Genomic DNA, 18,272 nt, shown 5'->3' with positions numbered 1-18,272 from the left:
TCTTGTGAGATACAAAATCACCATGATAATCACCAGTGAAAGTAAGGCAATTTTGACTAACAGAACTATACTCCAACCAAAAAAATAATAAGGCGTGATGAGAAGTAGTGTAAAAGCTAGTTTTGAAATATTTCTGAACAAATTTGATTTTAAAATTGTAAGACTGTTTTCTCAACAAATACTGAGAATAGAAAATTAATTTCATGTTCTGTTCAATATCAGTAGAAGGCACTCTCAAAGTGAACTAAAATTGGATTTGGGTCAGAATGGAAAATTTGAAGAGTTCTAGGATTTCCTGAGATTACATAGCTAAAGACTTTGTAGGAAAAATCCTGTGTGTGTATGTGTGTGTGTGTGTGTGTGACAATTCTTGCTGTTTTAAAATATTGGTCCCCAAAAAAGGCATTTCTAAAAATAAATTTGGTGTCAGTTTTATTTCTTCTTTTTCTTCTCCTTCTCCTCCTCCTCTTCCCTCTCCCTTCTCCCCCTCCCCTTCCTGTCCTCCTCCCCCCCTTCTTCTCCCCCTCCTCCTCCTCCTCCTTCTTCCTCTTTTAAAAGATTTTATGTATTTATTTATTTGAGAGAGAGAGATTACGAGCACTCAACACTCAAACAGGGGGAGGGGAGGGGGGAGGGAGAGAGAATCTCAAGCAGCCTCTGTGTTGAGCATAGAGGAGCCAGCGCAGGGCTTGATCTCAAGACTCTGAGATCACGATCTGAGCTGAAATCAAGAGTTGGACACTTAACTGACTGAGCCACATAGGAGCCCCTCTTCTTTTTAAAAGTTATTTGGGCTAACATAGTTTTTTGCTATTCCTATCCGCTGAAAATTTCCAAAATACTGGGATCTGTACATCTACTAGTAAAGTTTGTTAAAAAAAAAAAAGTTAAGGAAGCAGCAGGGAACATCCACATTTTTGTTTATTCATAATGTAGCTACACACTTTTGCAGTCATTTATTAACTGATTCACCCGGAGCCTGGGGGGCAGATTCTGAATTTGTCTTATGATAAAGGAAGAGCAACAGAGCTTGCTTGCCCTGCCTGAGGGAAGGTGGCGGTGTGGTTACAAGGAAAGCAAGTTATATTTCTGGGGTGTTTGTTATGTGACACTTGTTTAACACATAACCTTATTTAATCCTCACAGCCAAGCCACTTGCAGGTGGGGAAACTGAGGCACAGCAGGGCAGTCACTTAGCCAAGGCCACAGAGTGGAGAAGCTATCCAGTTCGAATTCCTCTCTCCCTCTCAAGAACAGCAGGGAGTCTGATGGTGCTGAGCCCTGCGGTCTGGGGGAAGAAACTGAGTGTTCTCTGAGGGCACACGTGCCTCTGGTCTGGTTCTCCTTTCTCTGTTCTCTCAGCTAGCTGTCCTTGGTCACTCAGGGCCACATGGATAGAATTGGTTGCTTTCAGAGGAAGGCCTCTGAGTACTCTGTGTTGGCTGAGTCTTCCACGAGCCACAGAGGTTTAGAGGAAGTTCAGTTTCTCTGATGGGGGAAGATGAATGGCCCAGAGCTCAGCCCGTGCAGAAGGAGTCATGCTCCGTGGGCAGGACTCCCCCGGGTAGCCTGACACAGGGCAGAAGGGTGTTATAGATCCAGAACCGAGACCAGGAGAGAAGTTGTCTGCCTAGGATCCTGCAGCGGACTGTGCCAGGGCCTGGCTCAGTGCCGGGCTGCCCACTGCCTTGGCCCTGGTTAGTGTGTGCCATGCAGCTGCAGATGGCTGGAGACGGCACTTGTGGGACTGGGGGGCGTCGGCGTTGTGGCGCCATTCTCGTTCATTAGGAGCCTTGGAGCCACATTCTTCTTGGGAGTTGATGACGACATGTTTCCGAAACCGAATTAACTCTTTGATATTTGAGATCCTGGGATCCAGAATCGATATATGTGTCTCATGTCTTATCCCAACTCTGCTCCAGATTTTGAATGATGAACAGATGGGAGCAGTTAACCTGAAAGTCCCCAAGGCAAGACTGACTAACTGTATCTTTGTGGTCTGCAGGAAGTAAGAAAACCTTCTGAAGTGCTATACCCATGGAGTGCCATGCCCTGGGGAGAATTTAGCTCGGGCTTCAAGATGAGTGAGCTAGCACTCTCTTCCAAGCACCCAACAGGCTGCTTCTTTACTCCAAGGGTGGAGCTGTCTTGGTCACTGTGGCTCTTCTTTCTGCTGGCCTGTCCCATCTGTCTGGCTTGCTTTGCCTGACCCATCAGTATCTCTGAGATGCCTTGGGTCAAGAACACAGTAAGCCCAGATGAGAAAGATGCCTAATTTGATAGCAGTCCCCAGGTGAGTTCCCTGCAGTAGCTCAGATTTCTGGCCTTAAGCTTCTCTTAGTGACTCTGGACTCTGCTCTCTAAGAGGCTTCCCAGATTCAGTTATGACTGCCCCCTCAACCCTATCTCTTGAATCTTGAGCTGGACCTGCCTCCAGCTCATGCCTGCCCAGGTGTCCTTGGTCCCCCTCCCCATCTAGCTCCTGAGTGACCCCTAATTTCTTACGAAAAATCCCTGTACTTTGCTCTCTTCCCTAGGGCCAAACCCTCCTTGATCTGTCTGGACCAGCCCCCATTAGTTGGGTCAGGGAAAGCCCTGTGGGCTACGACCAGCTAATCTGGTAGTTTAGCAGGTGGGTGTGGGGTGGAGGTCAGAGTAGTATCAGATAGGAGCCATAATAGCTGGAGGATGAGGAGGGCATCTGAATGTGGGGCTACCCAGGAGTCAGGCCAAGGAAGTCCAAGTCTGACGTGGAGTTCACAAGGCAAGCTCTAATTGGACACAGGTGACACAGCCAAGAAGGCCAAAGCCTAGGGAAGGTGGTTAGGAGACAAGTGGTGAGTGAAAAGCAGAGCCTGGAGGCCAGCGGCAAGAACTAAGGGTTTCTGGCTCTCATGCATCTCAGCTGAAAATGTGTGGGAGATGCAGCCATGGTCCACAGTCCTGACTGGAGTGTGCTGCTTGCATTTGTTGACTCACAGTGTGGCCCTGTCCTTTACTGTTGTTTTTTTTTTTTTAAGATTTTATTTATTTATTTGAGAGAGAGAGAGATTACGAGCAGTGGGGAGAGGTAGAGGGAGAGGGGAAGGGAGAAGCAGACTCCCTGCTGAGCAGGGAGCCCGATGTGGGACTCGATCCCAGGACCCTGAGATCATGACCTGAGCTGAAGGCAGATGCTTAACAGACTGAGCCACCCAGCCGTCCCTACTGTCACTCTGCTAACTTGGGCTACTCCTCTCCTTCCACCTCTTAGGCCCACCTTCTGAACTTCTCTGCTCACTGGTGTACTCCTCACTCTTTCCCTGAAAGCCTAGCCTTTGCTCTCAGCCACGCTGCTGGACCTTGGGCCCAAGGCTGGTGTAGGAGCTGTCCTTCGAAGACCAAGAGCAGTGCATCAAGACTTCAGGAGAGGCCCTGGTGGGGCCCTTGACTTTCTTTAGACCTTCTTGGCACTCAGCCAGCCTTGGCCACCCACTGAACCTATCCAGGATTCACACACACACACACACCCCACACATATCACTCACACATATACCCCCCTACACACATCCGTTTGCTTTTGGCTGAGGTGTTGGCTTCTTCTTCCTGTATCTGGCCCTACACTCTCCTGCCCTGAGTTCTTTCTCCCTTCGCTCAGAGATGGAGTTCTGGAGTTCTGGAGTTCTGGAGTTCTACCTAAACTGCTTCTGGCATCCAGCCTGGTCAGCCCTGTTCTTGCTTCATGACCTCTCAGAGCTAATGCTACAGGGCTGAGGCTGTGAGAACCTTGAGGGCAGGGGCCTCTCCCATCTGAATGAGGCTGAATCCACAGGGCCACTGTACACTGTGTGTGGTACAGGTTAAACACCAGGTATTGGGGCACTGAGATCAATCAATCGCAAAACAGCATGTCCTTCTCCACAGGACTCTGCAGTTGGCTTTAGTGCCTTCTCGTTCACACCCTTATTTCCCTGTATGCCAGCAGGGACGAAAGCTCTCCCGGGAAGACCATATTCTGTTATAACACAAGTGGGAAACGTGCCGTGCCAATGTGAACCCTGCGCAAGTGCTTGGTAAGGGGAGAGGTCTTCCAGTTTTGCCTCATCTACTGGGGTGGCCATTCTGGGCACTTGATTTCAACTAAAATTCATCAGGAGGATTTGCTTGGTTGCTTGGCCCGGTGGCGAGTTGTTATCTGGTGTCTGCTGGGTGAGAGAGATCTAGAAAGCAAGCTTTTCCCACCATTTGGGGGGGGGGTGGTGCTGAGCTCAGTCAGCAATGTCTGAGAGGATGAGGAGTGCTCCCCAGTTCTGAGCATATAGAGACACTGGGCTAAGGGGAGAATGTGGATATGGGCCAGAGCCGGAGAACAGAGCATCCATGAAGGTCAGTGGAGCATTGGTAGTGACCTAGAAAGAAAGCTCAGACTGTCTGCTGTGCATAACCTCTTGCCCCTTGTACCCTGGCCCTTCTCAGAATCAAGGTGAACTTCCTGAGGAAATGGAGCCACAGAAGAACCCAGAGGAGAGGATGACTCTCAGTAGAACAGTCGCCCTGCTTCTCAGGCATGCCTGACAATCCATCCACAGACAGTTTCTGCAAACCAGATCATTTTGTGGATGCATGTGAGAGACTGTGTGACTTAAAGGAACACCCAGAACACCTGTCCATCAGCTGTCTAATTCCTTTGTCACTGTAATGTTGTGATATAATAAGAAATACAAAAAAAGAAAGAAAGAAAAGAAAAGAAAGAAAGAAAGAAAAGAAGTACATATTTGGTCTTTGTCACTGGTTCCTGGCACAGAGCTCCTAAAATCCTTGTAGCTTCCTGAGTGATAGAGCTGAAAGGGGTATTTTTTGTTATTCATATAAGCCCCTTGCAACCAAATCTGAATTTATGCTGATGAGGTGGCTTGGGGTAGTGGGAATCGGTGTTGGTTTCCATAGGAACCGGCATGTGATTAGAGCCTTGGAACTTTCAGTTCTCTCTCTGGCCCCCACCCCCAATCTCTGGGGAGGGGAAAGGGGTTGGGGATTGACAAACACCAAAGACCAACAATTTAATCAATTGTGCCTGTGTAAAGGAGCCTCCATAAAATCTGTAAATGAAAGGGTTCAGAGAGCTTCTGGGTTGGTGAACACACTGAGGTGCTAGGAGAGTGGCGCACCCAGAGAGGGCATGGGAGCTCCGCACCCCTTCCCCATACCTTGCTCTATGTATCTCTTCCATTTGGTTGTTCCCAAGCTGTAACCTTTATGATCCACTGGAAACAGTATCAAGTGTTTCCCTGAGTTCTGAGAGCCATATAGCAAATTATTGAACCTGAAAAGGGGCTCATGGGAACCCTTGATTTGCAGCTGAGTTGGACAGAAGTGTGGGTTACCTGGGCACCCACTACTTTCAGTTGGTGTATGAAGTGGGGGCAGCCTTGTGGGCCTAAGCCCTTAACCTGTGGTGTCTGCACTAAATCTGGGTAGTTAGTGTCAGAATTGTCTAATGTGAAGGGAAAACCCACACTTTGGTGTCAGAAGTATTGTGAGTAAACAGTTTTTCCTTTAGTCATATGAATAGTAACCCCAACACATATGTCCATTTTATGGTTAGATTTTTTTGAATCCAGCTTTCCTTTAGTGAGGCTAATGCTATCAAGGAAAACCCACAGGGAGTGAGGGCAGATCACACATGTTGGCAAATCTGACAACAGGCTGGAGGATTGCATTCTTAGCCTAGTTGAATGCCACAGAACTTAGGTCCTTTGTGTAGAGTCAAGTGTTTGGCGCTCAGGAGTCAGGACCTCAAGAGACTTCAATCAGGCCAGCATGGTAAGGATTGGAATCTGGGGTTAGCCAGTTGCTGGAGGAGCACCTTGCATGTAGCTTTGACTGACTGGCTCCAGGATTTGACGAGTCACTGTAGGTTATGTAATGACCATCTTGTCTGACAGCCCCAACCTGAATGGTGAGCCCTGATAATTCATTTCCTTCAAGAGCCAAGCGTGGCTCAGCATCTCACCTCTGCCTTAGCCAGTTCTGCAGCACCGTGGGAGTATTCCTGGAGTTGTTGCACATTCCACAAATGAGGCAGGCATGACAGTGGCCCACATGTTCCATGGTTGGGTGGACTCCTCCAGGAGTCCAGTGCAATCACCACTGGCCTTCTGCTGCTGCCCAAGGAGGCTGCTCCATCATTGTCATCCTCTTCCTCAATAGGAGACTTGACACAGAAGACAAAGCTCTGTCCCTTGAGAAACCTAGAACAAGTGAGGGACCTGGATGGCAGAGGAGACAGATTTTGTAGACAAACTCCACACCCAGACCCCACCAGGAGAGCAGAGGAGTGACTGGTCTCCTCCACCAAGGGGCCAAGGGCTGACACCTTCTGCTGTCTCCTTTTCAACAGCTTTATTGAAGTATAACTGATATAAACTGCATATATTTAAAGCATACAGTTTGATGAGTTTGACATATGTGAAATCATCACCACAACCAAGACAAGGAATGTATTCATCACTCATTTCCCTGTGCCCCTTTGAAATCCTTCCTCCCTGCCCTTCCTGCCCCCCTTAGCCAACTACTGATCTGCTATTGGCCACTGTAGATCAGTTTATATCTTCTAGAATTGTATATATGTGGAATCATACAGTATGTGCACTTTTTTGGTCTGCTTTCTTTCATAACCTCATCATTTTAGGGTTTATCCATGTCCTTGCATGTATACATAGTTTGTTCCTATTTATTGCTGAGTAGTATTCCATTGTGTGGATATACCATAGTTTGTTTATCCATATCCATTCATCTGTTGATGGACAATTGAGTTGTTTCTAGTTTGGGGCTACTACACATATAGCTTCTATGAATGTTCATGTACAAGTATTTAAATGAATACATGTTTTTTATTTCTCTTGGGTAATTACCTAAGAGTGGAGTGACTGGCTCACATGGTAGATGTATGTTTTAACTTTAAAAAACTGCCAAACTATTTTCCAAAGTGGTTGAATCATTTTACATTCCTGCCAGAAATTTCTGAGAGTTATAGTTGCTCCATAGGCTTGACAACATTTGGTATGATCATTCTTTCTAATTTTAGCCATTCTAGTGGGTGTGTAGTGGTATCTCATTACGGTATTAATTTACATACCCCTTATAACTAATGATGTTGAGCATCTTTCCAATGTGCTTACTTGCCATTTATATATTTTCTTGGGTAAAGTGTTTCTTCAAATGTTTTGCCCACCTCTAAAGTTGGGTTGTTCATATTAATATAATATATAAAATAATTATAATTCATATGTTGTGACACATTAACATAGTATATGTTGTATATTGTAATATATTGCATATTATATAAAATTATATGTTATGTAAATATTTATAAGCTATCTATCCACCAAAAGGCTTGTATTTCAAATATATATTCAAATATGTTATATTCCCCCTTGGAATTTATTGACAAGCTCTGTGATGAATTGGCACAGGGTAACAGCTATGTTGAAATATTAAGGAAGAGACTAAAGTTTATAAAGTTTGCTTATTGGTGGATATATAGTTTGCAAATATTTTCTCCTACTCTGTGGCTTACCTTTTCATTTTTGTAGCAGTGTATTTTGAAGTACAAAAGTTTAAAATCTTGAAGATTTTTAGATCAATATATTGATTTTTATCCTTTGGAGCCTGTGCTTTTGTGTACTATGTAGGAAGTCTTTGCCAAATCTGAGGCCACAAAGAATTTCTCCTATATTTTCTTCTAGTCATTTTGTAGTTTTAGTTCTTACATGTAAGTCAGTGATCCATTTTAATTTTTGTATCTGATGTGAGGTAAGAGTCTAGGTTCATTTTCTTTCAAGATTCCTGGTGTTCTGGGTCAGTATTCTGCCTTCTCCCCACCACACTTCCATCTCACCTCTTCATGAAGCCACCATCCTGTTCTAGTCTCTGGTATCTCCTAAGCTATTCAGCCCCTGACTTCCTGCTGTATGCTCAAGTATTCGGTGCAGACAGTGCTCTGGATGCCCTGGAGTTTCCATCTGGCATTGATCATGGAGGCAAAGACCAGACAGCATCCTTGTGAGGCCATTCCACTCTTGATGGTTGTTTAATTCTGGTGACCGTTTGCCTTCCGTGACATCTGTCTCCTGCAGTCACAACCCAAGGGTCTGGAACTCCCCAGTGGGAGAGACAATTGGAATCTCAACTATCCTGACATCCTTGTTGGCACTTGCAGCAACCTTTGTGTGTGGAAGGGAAGCAGCCTTCCTGAGTGAAGCCAGCTGTTGTTGTTATCTTCATACCATGAGTGAGCAAAGTAAGGTTTCATAAGATTCAGTGACCTGCCCAAGGTCACCCAACTGGCTCACCACAGAGTGCCTTAACTCCTGGGTCCAGAAAGGACCTAGACTCTCAGGCCAGCAGTTTCCACTCTATAAAATGCTGCAAGTTGCATGTGGAATTTTCCTGCCAGGAAGACAAACTGCAGCCCCATGTTCTTTTATGGTTTCAAAGAAAAGCAACTTCAATGAATGAAAGGTTTCAAAGGGCATATTTAAGGTCTTGGGTGTAAGTCAAAGAACTAGGTGTGGGAGAGGCTGGTTTTCCTTTTGTCAGATGGATCTTGGCTTTATTTTTTCTTCTGCTTTTTTTGGGTCCAGAACGGAAGTGCTCCTGTGGGGTTCAGGGCTCAGTTCACAGCACTGAGACTGTGGAGGAAAGAAGGGAGGGGCTGCCCGATGTACATTCCCTTCAGTCCTGCTCGCAGGAGGCCCTCCACGGTGCCTCATCAAGACCCAAGTTTCTCAGCCTGGTGTCCTCAGCCTCTTTTACCTTTTCATCTGGTCTCTGTCCACCCAGCCAGGCTGGTGGCCTCAGGGACATTCACACCCTTTACCTGGTGTCCAGTCTTCTCCTTGTCCCTCAGTTTTATGTAGAGGTTGGGATGGGAGCTTGGGACCAGTCTGTATAAATCCTTGAAAACCAAGAGACAGAAATAGAATGGTGGTTGCAAGGGACTTGGGGGAGGGGCAGTTGTCATTTAATGAGTACAGAATTTCAGCTTTGTAAGATGAAAAGGGTTTTGGAGATGAATGGTGGTGATAGTTATACAACAATGTGAATGTACTTTAATGCCACGGAACTGGACACTTAAAAATGGCTAAGGTGGTAAATTTTATGTTATGTGTGTTTTACCACAATTGGGGAAGAAGAAAAACCCCAAAAAACCTTGAAAGCCAGCTTAATGCTTAAGAGCATGGGATCTCTGAGGCAGACAAGCAAACCCAGGTTTGTGGCTTTATAGTTGGGCAAGCTTGGGCAAGTTAGTTCATTTGTCAAAGCCTGTTTCCTCATCAATAAAACTGGGATGATGTTAAGACCAGCTTGTGGAGTAGCTGTGAGGAGTGGATGGAGGTATCGCAGGGCCACGCAGTTGTTAATACAGTATCTGAATCTCCTGCCTTGGGGAGCCCAGCATTACTGTGGTTGCAGGGGAAGCCACTGGAAGGGGCAGGCAGTGAGGCCGGCTAGTGTCCAACCCATGGGGGCTGTGTTGGGAGATAGTGAGGGTGCCCTGGGGATGGATAGTGATTTTCCATAGCCATGTGGAGCGGAGAACAAGACCCAGCTCCATCTCTCTCTCTCACACACACACACACACACACACGCACAGGTGCATGCACAATATGATGTTGAATCCTCTTTTGTGCTTTCTCTTCTTCTCATCTTTTTTCATGTTTCTCTTTTGGACTGATTTTTTTTTTTTTTTTTACTCTTGTCTTTTTTCTCCTCTACTAATTAGAAGTTATACACTGTGTTGCTTTTTCTTTTTCCTTTTAGTGGTTACCTAGAAATTACCATATTCATACTTATCAAGGTCTAAAGTTAGTTACTTTACTCTCCTCTTTGGTAGTGCAGAATCTTAAAACATCTTAACTGTTTCCCCCCTCATTATTGTTTTGTACTTTAATTCTGTCTTGTTTTGCTATAACCTCACAAGACCTTATAATTATTATTATAGCATAAGCCAACATTTATTTAGCTTTACCCACATATTTACCACTCTTTTTTTTTTTGGCTCTTCATATATTCTTATATCTCAGATCGTCCATCTGGGATCATTTTCTTTCTGCCCAACATACTTTCTTTACAATATCCTTTAATGAGAGTTCCCCGGTTACACATTCTCTCAGTTTTTGTTTGTCTGAAAATGTGTTTGCTTTGTGCTCATTCATGGAAGATGTTTTCACTAGATGAAGAATTCTGGGTTGTCAGGTCCCTCCCACCCCCAGCTTCTGTTGCCATTAATAAATCAGCTGTTAGTGTAAGGTATACTACTTTCTTTGCTTTTCTCTCTCTCTCTCTCTCCCTGTCTCTTCTGATGTGTGTGTTCTGCCATTTACTCTGTTTAAATGTGTGTTTCTTTATTTTCCTCTTCCTTTTTAAAATCCTCCTTGAGGGGCGCCTGGGTGGCTCAGTCGTTAAGCGTCTGCCTTTGGCTCAGGTTATGATCCCAGGGTTCTGGGATCGAGCCCCGCATTGGGCTCCCTGCTCAGCGGGAAGCCTGCTTCTCCCTCTCCTACGCCCCCTGCTTGTGTTCCCTCTCTCGCTGTATCTCTGTCAAATAAATAAATAAAATCTTTTTTTATTTATTTTTTTATTGTTATGTTAATCCCCATACATTACATCATTAGTTTTAGATATAGTGTTCCATGATTCATTGTTTGTGCATAACACCCAGTGCTCCATGCAGAACGTGCCCTCCTCAATACCCATCACCAGGCTAACCCATCCTAATAAATAAAATCTTTTAAAAAAATAAAATAAAATCCTGCTTGAAGTTCCTTGGGATTCTTAACATCTGTGAATGGCATCTCTTATCAATTCTGGAAAATTCTCAGCAAGTATCTCTTAAAGAATTCCCTCTTTCCATTCTCTCTCTCTTCTCCTCCTAGAATTCCTACTAATCATAGGCTACTCTTTTCCATGTCTCTGAACATTTCCTCCATATTTTCTCTCTTTTTTTAAATACAAATGTTTATAGCAGCATGTTTCTTGTTTGTTTTTTTTTAAGATTTTATTTATTTATTTGAGAGAGAGAGGGAGCACAAGTAGGGGGAGGGACAGAGGGAGAGAGAGAAGCAGACTCCATGCTGAGTGGGGAGCCCAACATGGGGCTGATCCCAGGACCCTGAGATTATGACCTGAGCCGAAGGTGGATGCGTAATAGACTGAGCCACCCAGGTGCCCCTGCAGCATGTTTCTTAATAGTCAGGAAACTGGAAACAATCCACATGTCCATCAACAGGTGAATGGACGAATAGAAGTAGCATATCCGCACAATGCAACGTTACCCAGCCATTGTGGGAGTGAAGCACTGACGCATGTTCCAACATAGATCAACTCTGAAAACTTCTATGCCAAGTGAAAGAAACCAGACACAAAAGACCACAGATTGTATGGCTCCATTTATATGAAACATCCAGAATAGGCAAATCCACAGAGAAAGTAGATCAGTGGTTGCTGGGGTCTGGGGGTAGGAGAGAATGGGGAATGACTACTAATGGGTACGGAGTTTCTTTTTGAGGTAATGAAAATGTTCTAAAATTAGGTAGTGATGATGGTTGCACAACTCTGTTAATACACTAAAACCTACTAAATTATACACTTTAAAAGGATGAATTTTGCAGTATGTGGAGTCCATATTTTCTATCTTTTGATCTCTCTCTGCTCATTCCTCTTGCCTTCTTTTAATCCATCTGCCAGTTCGCAAATGGTCCCTTTAGCTAAGTTTAATCTTCCGCTGTGTTTTAAAATCCCAGTTATGGTATTTTTCATTTCTGGGAGTTCTGTTTGCTTCTTTCTCAGATGTGTTGGGTCATTCTTTATAGTTTCCTATTTTTTGCAGATATTTCCAAGCTTGTCTTCTATTTCATTAAACATATTAAATATGGTTGTTTTATAATCTGTGCTCGGCAATTTCATTATCTGAAGGTGTAGGTTTGTGCTGCTATTTGTTGTCTCTTCTGGTTCTTGTTTGTTGTTTCCTTGTGTCCTCGGTTATTTCTGGGTTGTGTACTGCCCAGTATACTGGAGAATTTATTAGTGGGTATTTGTTGAGGCCTGGGATGAAGATGGCTTCCCCTAGTGAGAATTCATACATTCTTCTGCAGGGTACCTCAGAGTCTTAGCAGTGCAGAAGTACTTTGAACTAAGTTCATGACTTAGTTGAACCACCCCAATGATGTGAATTTGGGCTGCTACTCTGTGTGAAGGTCAGCTTGTGGCCTAACTTCTCGGGGAGGCCCCTCTTCCCCTTCTTTTGCATTCCCTGGGTCTGAGGCCTTTTAGGGTACCAGCTTAATCTGGGAGGGTCTTCTGGTAGATTCCTGACTTGGGACAGGTCCTGAGTTTTGACATTTGTCCACATTGCCCTTCAAGGCCATTAAAATGGAGAGTCAGATGTGCCTGTGTCCGTAAACACAGAACCTGAAGGACTTCAGCACTCTTTACTTCTCTAGGTTTTTGCCTCTCCTTCCATTTTGACCTTATTCCTTTCTCTCTTGTCAGTTCTTCAGTGTTCTCAAGAAGGCATTTGTCATGTTTTCTACAGTATTTTTGGTTATTTTCAGTAACTATATTCCCTAAAACAGAAGTTGGCAGATCTTCTCATGCTATTTGACCGTGAGTAGGTCACTTCCCTTCTCAGGAGAGGCGCCTGACCACCAGCCCCAGTGCTGGGAGCACACAGGGCCTCTCGGGGAGTCTGGACTATGGCCTCAGTAGCATCTCTGCAAGCGCCACCATCAGGCCTGTGAGGACGTTCGACTGCAGATGGTTTGGGCTGACTTGGCTTACAAGCCAAACCTCTGAGAAAAATCTTCCGCCTGGGTCTGGAAGGCCACTGGTGAGTGTCTATTCCCAGAGGAATTGGCTTCCTGGGGCCAGGAGGCCAGGAGTGTCCATCTCTATCCTGGGAAGCTGGAATAAGGGATTCCCCTGGGGGCTATTCAGGCTCTTCCTAAAGTCCATTCTGACCTTTCTTCCCTACTCCATTACAGTCCCCCGACCTGACCACCTCTGCCATCCCGGGACATAACAGTTCTCCCTAACACCAGAGGGTTTGAATATGTTTCCAAGGTCATGGACACTGTTTTCTGTGGATTACATTTCCTCCTTAATAAGAACTCCCAGAGCTCAGATGACACTGCAGTATCTTGTCCCCTTGGCCCTTTTGGTGTTGGTAGGGAACCTCCTGTTCTTTCCTGAGCTTAACCTCAGTCATTTCTATCCTTATGGCCCTTATACCAATTCCCTGGGAGGTGAGGTCTGGCCCAGCAGGCTGGACACATCCACTCTGACACAGTGAAATATGAATGAGAATGACATAAACTCAGGATCTGTCCCAAGTCAGGAATCTACCATGTGCATTACATGGTCCCTGTCCAGAGAGACCTTTCTACATTTCAGTCAGGTGGGGTGGGCAACAGGCTGGAAATTATTGCACTGGCTATGGAGCAGTGCAGGTCTGGAAGAAAGAGAAGTTCTATGATCCTAAATCATTATAGACTACATTATAGAATGCAACCACTTTCCTATCAAATGCAGCACTTTTTGCCATTTTGCCCATATGCTTGTATACAATAGATAGCTCTTTAAATAAGCTCAAACAGCTTAAAAAAGAAAAAAAAAAAGGTGCATGCCCTTACAAAATGGAAAATGAGATTCAAATGCAGATAAAATGTATCAATTAAGGGGCCCTAGTCAGTCCCTGGGCTGCCACAGTTTATACCTTTAGAGAAAACAACCATTCTCCAAAGGTTTGGCTACATCCTAATTATCCAGTGGGGAATTGGTGTGTCTTTGGAGGAAAACATTACTAAGGGCTTTTAGCATGAGCTATCTCCAAGAAATTCCCTGCAGGGGCAGAGGGAAGAGAATCAGGCCAGTGCCAAACTCAGGCACACATTCTTGTATCAAGAGGCAAACATCGGGGCACCTGGGTGGCTCAGTCGGTTGGGCCGCTGCCTTCGGCTCAGGTCATGATCCCAGGGTCCTGGGATCGAGCCCCGCATCAGGCTCCCTGCTCAATGGGGAGTCTGCTTCTCCCATTCCCTCTGCCTGCCTCTCTGCCTACTTGTTCTCTCTCTCTCTGTCAAATAAATAAATAAAATCTTTTTTAAAAAAAAAAAAAAGAGGCAAACATCACTGCATCCTTTTTTTTTTTTTTTTTTTAATCTGGGAGTTTCTCTGGGATTCTTTGAATAGCAAAGTTTGTACTTCTTTTAAGGCACTTCTTATCTCATATCTTAAAATATTTCTCTGAGATTTGCTCATGTTGTTTTCTTGGACTGGGCTGCCCTTTCTCCCTTTATCTGCCTGGCAAACCTCTGTTTATTACTCAGAGACTCAAGTGGCCCCTCCCCACAAAGCCTTCCCTGACCCTTGACACTCCCAGTAGAAAGATCAGCTCATCTAATTCTGCTGGGGAGTGAAATATGAATGAGAACGACATAAACCAGGTGCTATTCCCACTTTGCTCCCGGTACACCTGTTCTGGAACATTCTTTTTTTTTTTTTTTTTTTTTAAAGATTGTATTTATTTATTTGACAGAGAGAGACACAGCGAGAGAGGGAACACAAGCAGGGGGAGTGGGAGAGGGAGAAGCAGGCTTCCTGCTGAGCAAGGAGCCTGATGTGGGGCTCGACCCCAGGACCCTGGGATCATGACCTGAGCCGAAGGCAGACGCTTAACGACTGAGCCACCCAGGCGCCCCGGAACATTCTTTGATCAGTTCATAGAGCACTCTGAATTGTGTTTCATGGCATCTGTGCTGTGAGACCTTTACCCTCACCCTCACTTTCCACATCCCCAAGCACCCTCACTGGACCTGGCTCTCAGGCTGTGAGGGTCAGTGAGTGTCTGAGAGCTGGCTGCAAGCCTCTTTCAGGTAAGATATTCATCTCTCTTCCTTGAGATATCTAGTATAGGGCCTCATATGCAGCAGGTACCCTAAAAATATTTGTGAAATGAACAAAAGGAAGTGAATTACAGAACCTTTGCAATGGAAGATACTGAGGTACAAAGAGTCTTAGCAACTTTTTTAAGGTAGAGTGTGTGGGTTTGTTTTTTTTAGATTAATTCTCCCCTTTATCATTACAGTTAGCTAAAAAATTGCCAGGCAGCCCACAAAACAGGATTTGCTTTAAGACCAACCCACAGAGTTGGTTGGAGACTAATGGCGCTGGGACCTGCTGGGCCGGGCCACAGTAGTGTTCAGCTAAGTGTCGAGAGCATTAAGAAGAAAGTCCGGGCTGGAGGTGTGAGGTGTGCAGCCCCAGCTGTGGAACCTCCATGATGTGACTGCATATATCCATCCTCACGCATTTGCAGGTGATCACCACTGAGAGTGTACATATATGTAGATGGACATTCCCGGGGCCCCAGTACGTGGGCACAGTGACTATGTGGGGGGCGACAGGAGTTGGGGAGAGGGTGGTCAGCAGGATACCTGTCAACATGGCCAGAGTGGTCCCAGCCACCATGCCCATGGTGACACCGTTGCTTCTAGGTGGAGGGATGGAGGGATGGGAGCAACGTACACCGTCACCTGCATGCGGTCGGGCTGCAGCCCCTTGGTGTAGTGGATGACATGAACAGGCGGGGTATATGGGGCTGTGTGTAGTCCGTGCTTTGCTGTGTGTCAGGACTCTGCTGGGAGTAGGCACTTCGCCTGGGGTCCACAGCGGTCTGGTAGGGGTTGGGGGAGGAGTATGGTGGCACTGCCCCACTGGTGGGAGAACAGGATACTTTGTAAGGTGTGCGAGAAGTGTAGCCTGTTTGGGAGCTGCAGCTGCGTAACCTATGGGGAAACCAGTTGGATGACCACTTCCTTTGGCATTTGCAAAGGGAACCCCAGAAAAAGCAGGGCTATAAACAGGATTCACGATTTCAGGAACTGCCCACGCATTCCGGCCCGCACCCAGCTCCACCTCCCTCAGGCCTCCAGTGGCCCGGTCAGCCCCACCAGACAAAGCGCAGCCAGCGTTCCTCCCGCGGGCACTGCCAGGCCGTACCCTGCCCAGGCGCCAAGCAACCCTGAGCTGCGGGCCTGACCTTGGTGCCACCCCTAGAGTGTGGGGGCCCAAGAATGAGTTTGTAGGATCTCACTTTGGGATGCTAGCTTGAGAAATTTTCAAGCGATGTGACATTAGAAGACCCCTCTCCAAGAGAGGTGCCACAGGATACCTTCTAGGAGAGGCTGACCTTTAATAAGCCTTTTGGTGGAAAACCAGTTACTAAACCAGCTTGGAGGGGACCCGAGAGCAACCAGCTCACGGCTGGTTCTGCCCCAGAGTAAATAATGGGATCAGCCCCAGTGGTGTCACTTACATTTTGAAAGAAATGTTTCATTTATAATCATCTGCCTGTGGCATCAGAAAATAGTCTGATGGTCATTGGACAAATGATGCGTTTGTGCCTTGGCCCCAGGCTTGTTCCCCCCGGGCAGAGCCTCTGGCTCTTGGCTGCCCTTCCTTGCCAGTATGCTCCAGTGGTGCAGGGACTTTCAGCCCCTGGCACAACATGTGTCTTTAGTTCCCAACCTAGAAGCTTGTGGGGCATCATTTCTGGGTATTTATCTTCCCACTTTTGATCCCTGAAGAATGATCTCCCCTGGGCCTCCTGTACTTGGCCTTGGCACTGTTTCCTGATTGATCAAGCAGAGTGGGAGCTCTCTTCGCCTGAGTGGCCCAGCTCCCAACATAAACACCAGTTCATCTTAGGCTACAGCTGAATGGCAATGCCAAGACTGCAGGGCTAGGTGGAGAAAATGTCACCCCTACACAGTCATCCAGCCAGGGGCCTGCTTAGGACCCCTGAATCCATGGAGGAGGAAGAGGCCAGGACTGCTGGGCAGTTACCCAAGGCATCAGGAGCTCATGGGTTCCCTTTGCAGTGGTTCTCTCTCACTGTGTCTAGGAACCACTGCAGGGTCTGCTGTCCATTCCACCTCTCCAAGCTGCTAACTGCAGGTGTAGTCTCGGAGGCCATTTTTCACCAGATGTGGGGAATGCAGACAAACAAACAGATGTTGGAATTTCCTGATGAGTGTTGGAGCAGAGGCCTCAGCTCCCCTGTGCCAAAGCTCCTTATGTGGGGAAGCAGGGGGCCCACCTTACCGAACGCCACCCACCTGAGGATCTAGCTGAATCCTGATCGGTGCAGTCTCTTCTCTTCCCAGGGGAGCTGGGAAAGGGGAAGCCTGTGCCTTCTGCCCTTCCCGGCTCTTCCCACCTCTTAGCTCCTGTTCTGAACCTCTCATATCCCACCCCATGCTGACCCACCCCACCTTCTTGGGCATATTGAATTCACTGAATAAAGCTTCATAGATGCCCATGGGCCTGACACAGACAAGACAGGGATGGATGTGACACCGTCCTTAGCCTCAAGGAGCCCACAGTCTGCTGGGACAAACAGATGCTAACAGCAAATTGGGCACTTGGCTGTGGAGCACAGAGGAAGATGCTGTTCACAGGGACCTGCTAGGGTTGGGAAGGCGTCTGTGGAGAGGGCATTACTGAGCACGGCCTTGACAATAGAGTAGGAGTTCCCTGGGTGGTTGAGCAGGAGACAGCCCTGCCAGTGGAGGGGACAGCATACACAAGTGTAAAATAGCATGGCACATTCCGGGAGCCACAACTGATGGATTACCACATGAGAGAGATACAAGAGATGAGGCTGGAGAGGGTGACCAGACTACTAGAAGGGCCTTGCAGACTGAGTTGGGTGCTCACTGTATTCTGAGGGCAACAGAAGACTGCAGTGAGGGTACAAGGAGACTCTGCCCTTTCTTCTTCTTTTTTTATTTTTATTTTTATTTTTTCTAAAGATTTTATTTATTTAGTTGACAGACAGAGACACAGCCAGAAAGGAAACAAGCAGCAGGAGTGGGAGAGGGAGAAGCAGGCTTCCCGCCAAGCAGGGAGCCCGATACGGGGCTCGATCCCAGGACTATGGGATCATGACCTGAGCCGAAGGCAGCCGCTTAACGACTGAGCCACCCAGGCGCCCCTCTTCTTCTTTTTTTAAAAAAAGCTTTATTAAGTTATAATTAATATATATAAACTTTACTAAGTTGTATATAATATTCATTAAGTACTATATAATATATATATAAACTGAACGTACTTAAAGTGTACAATGTGGTGAGGTTTTTTTTTTTTTTTAAGATTTTACTTATTTACTTGACAGAGAGACAGTGAGAGAGGGAACACAAGCAGGGGGAGAGGGAGAGGGAGAAGCAGGC

The 18,272-nt window shown here is 46.2% G+C and overlaps 1 long non-coding RNA gene and 1 pseudogene across 1 annotated transcript in view; one reads left to right on the top strand and one right to left on the bottom strand.

The window, feature by feature from the left end:
- Positions 1-18,272, top strand: part of LOC144380260 (uncharacterized) — a 69,229-nt gene that overhangs the window by 17,556 nt on the left and 33,401 nt on the right. The window lies entirely within an intron of this gene.
- LOC144380300 (myelin-associated neurite-outgrowth inhibitor pseudogene) lies at positions 15,262-17,363 on the bottom strand (annotated as a pseudogene).

Source organism: Halichoerus grypus, chromosome 15, assembly GCF_964656455.1.
Source record: "Halichoerus grypus chromosome 15, mHalGry1.hap1.1, whole genome shotgun sequence".
Taxonomy (NCBI): Eukaryota; Metazoa; Chordata; class Mammalia; order Carnivora; family Phocidae; genus Halichoerus; species Halichoerus grypus.
This window is presented reverse-complemented; position numbering and strand designations above follow the sequence as displayed.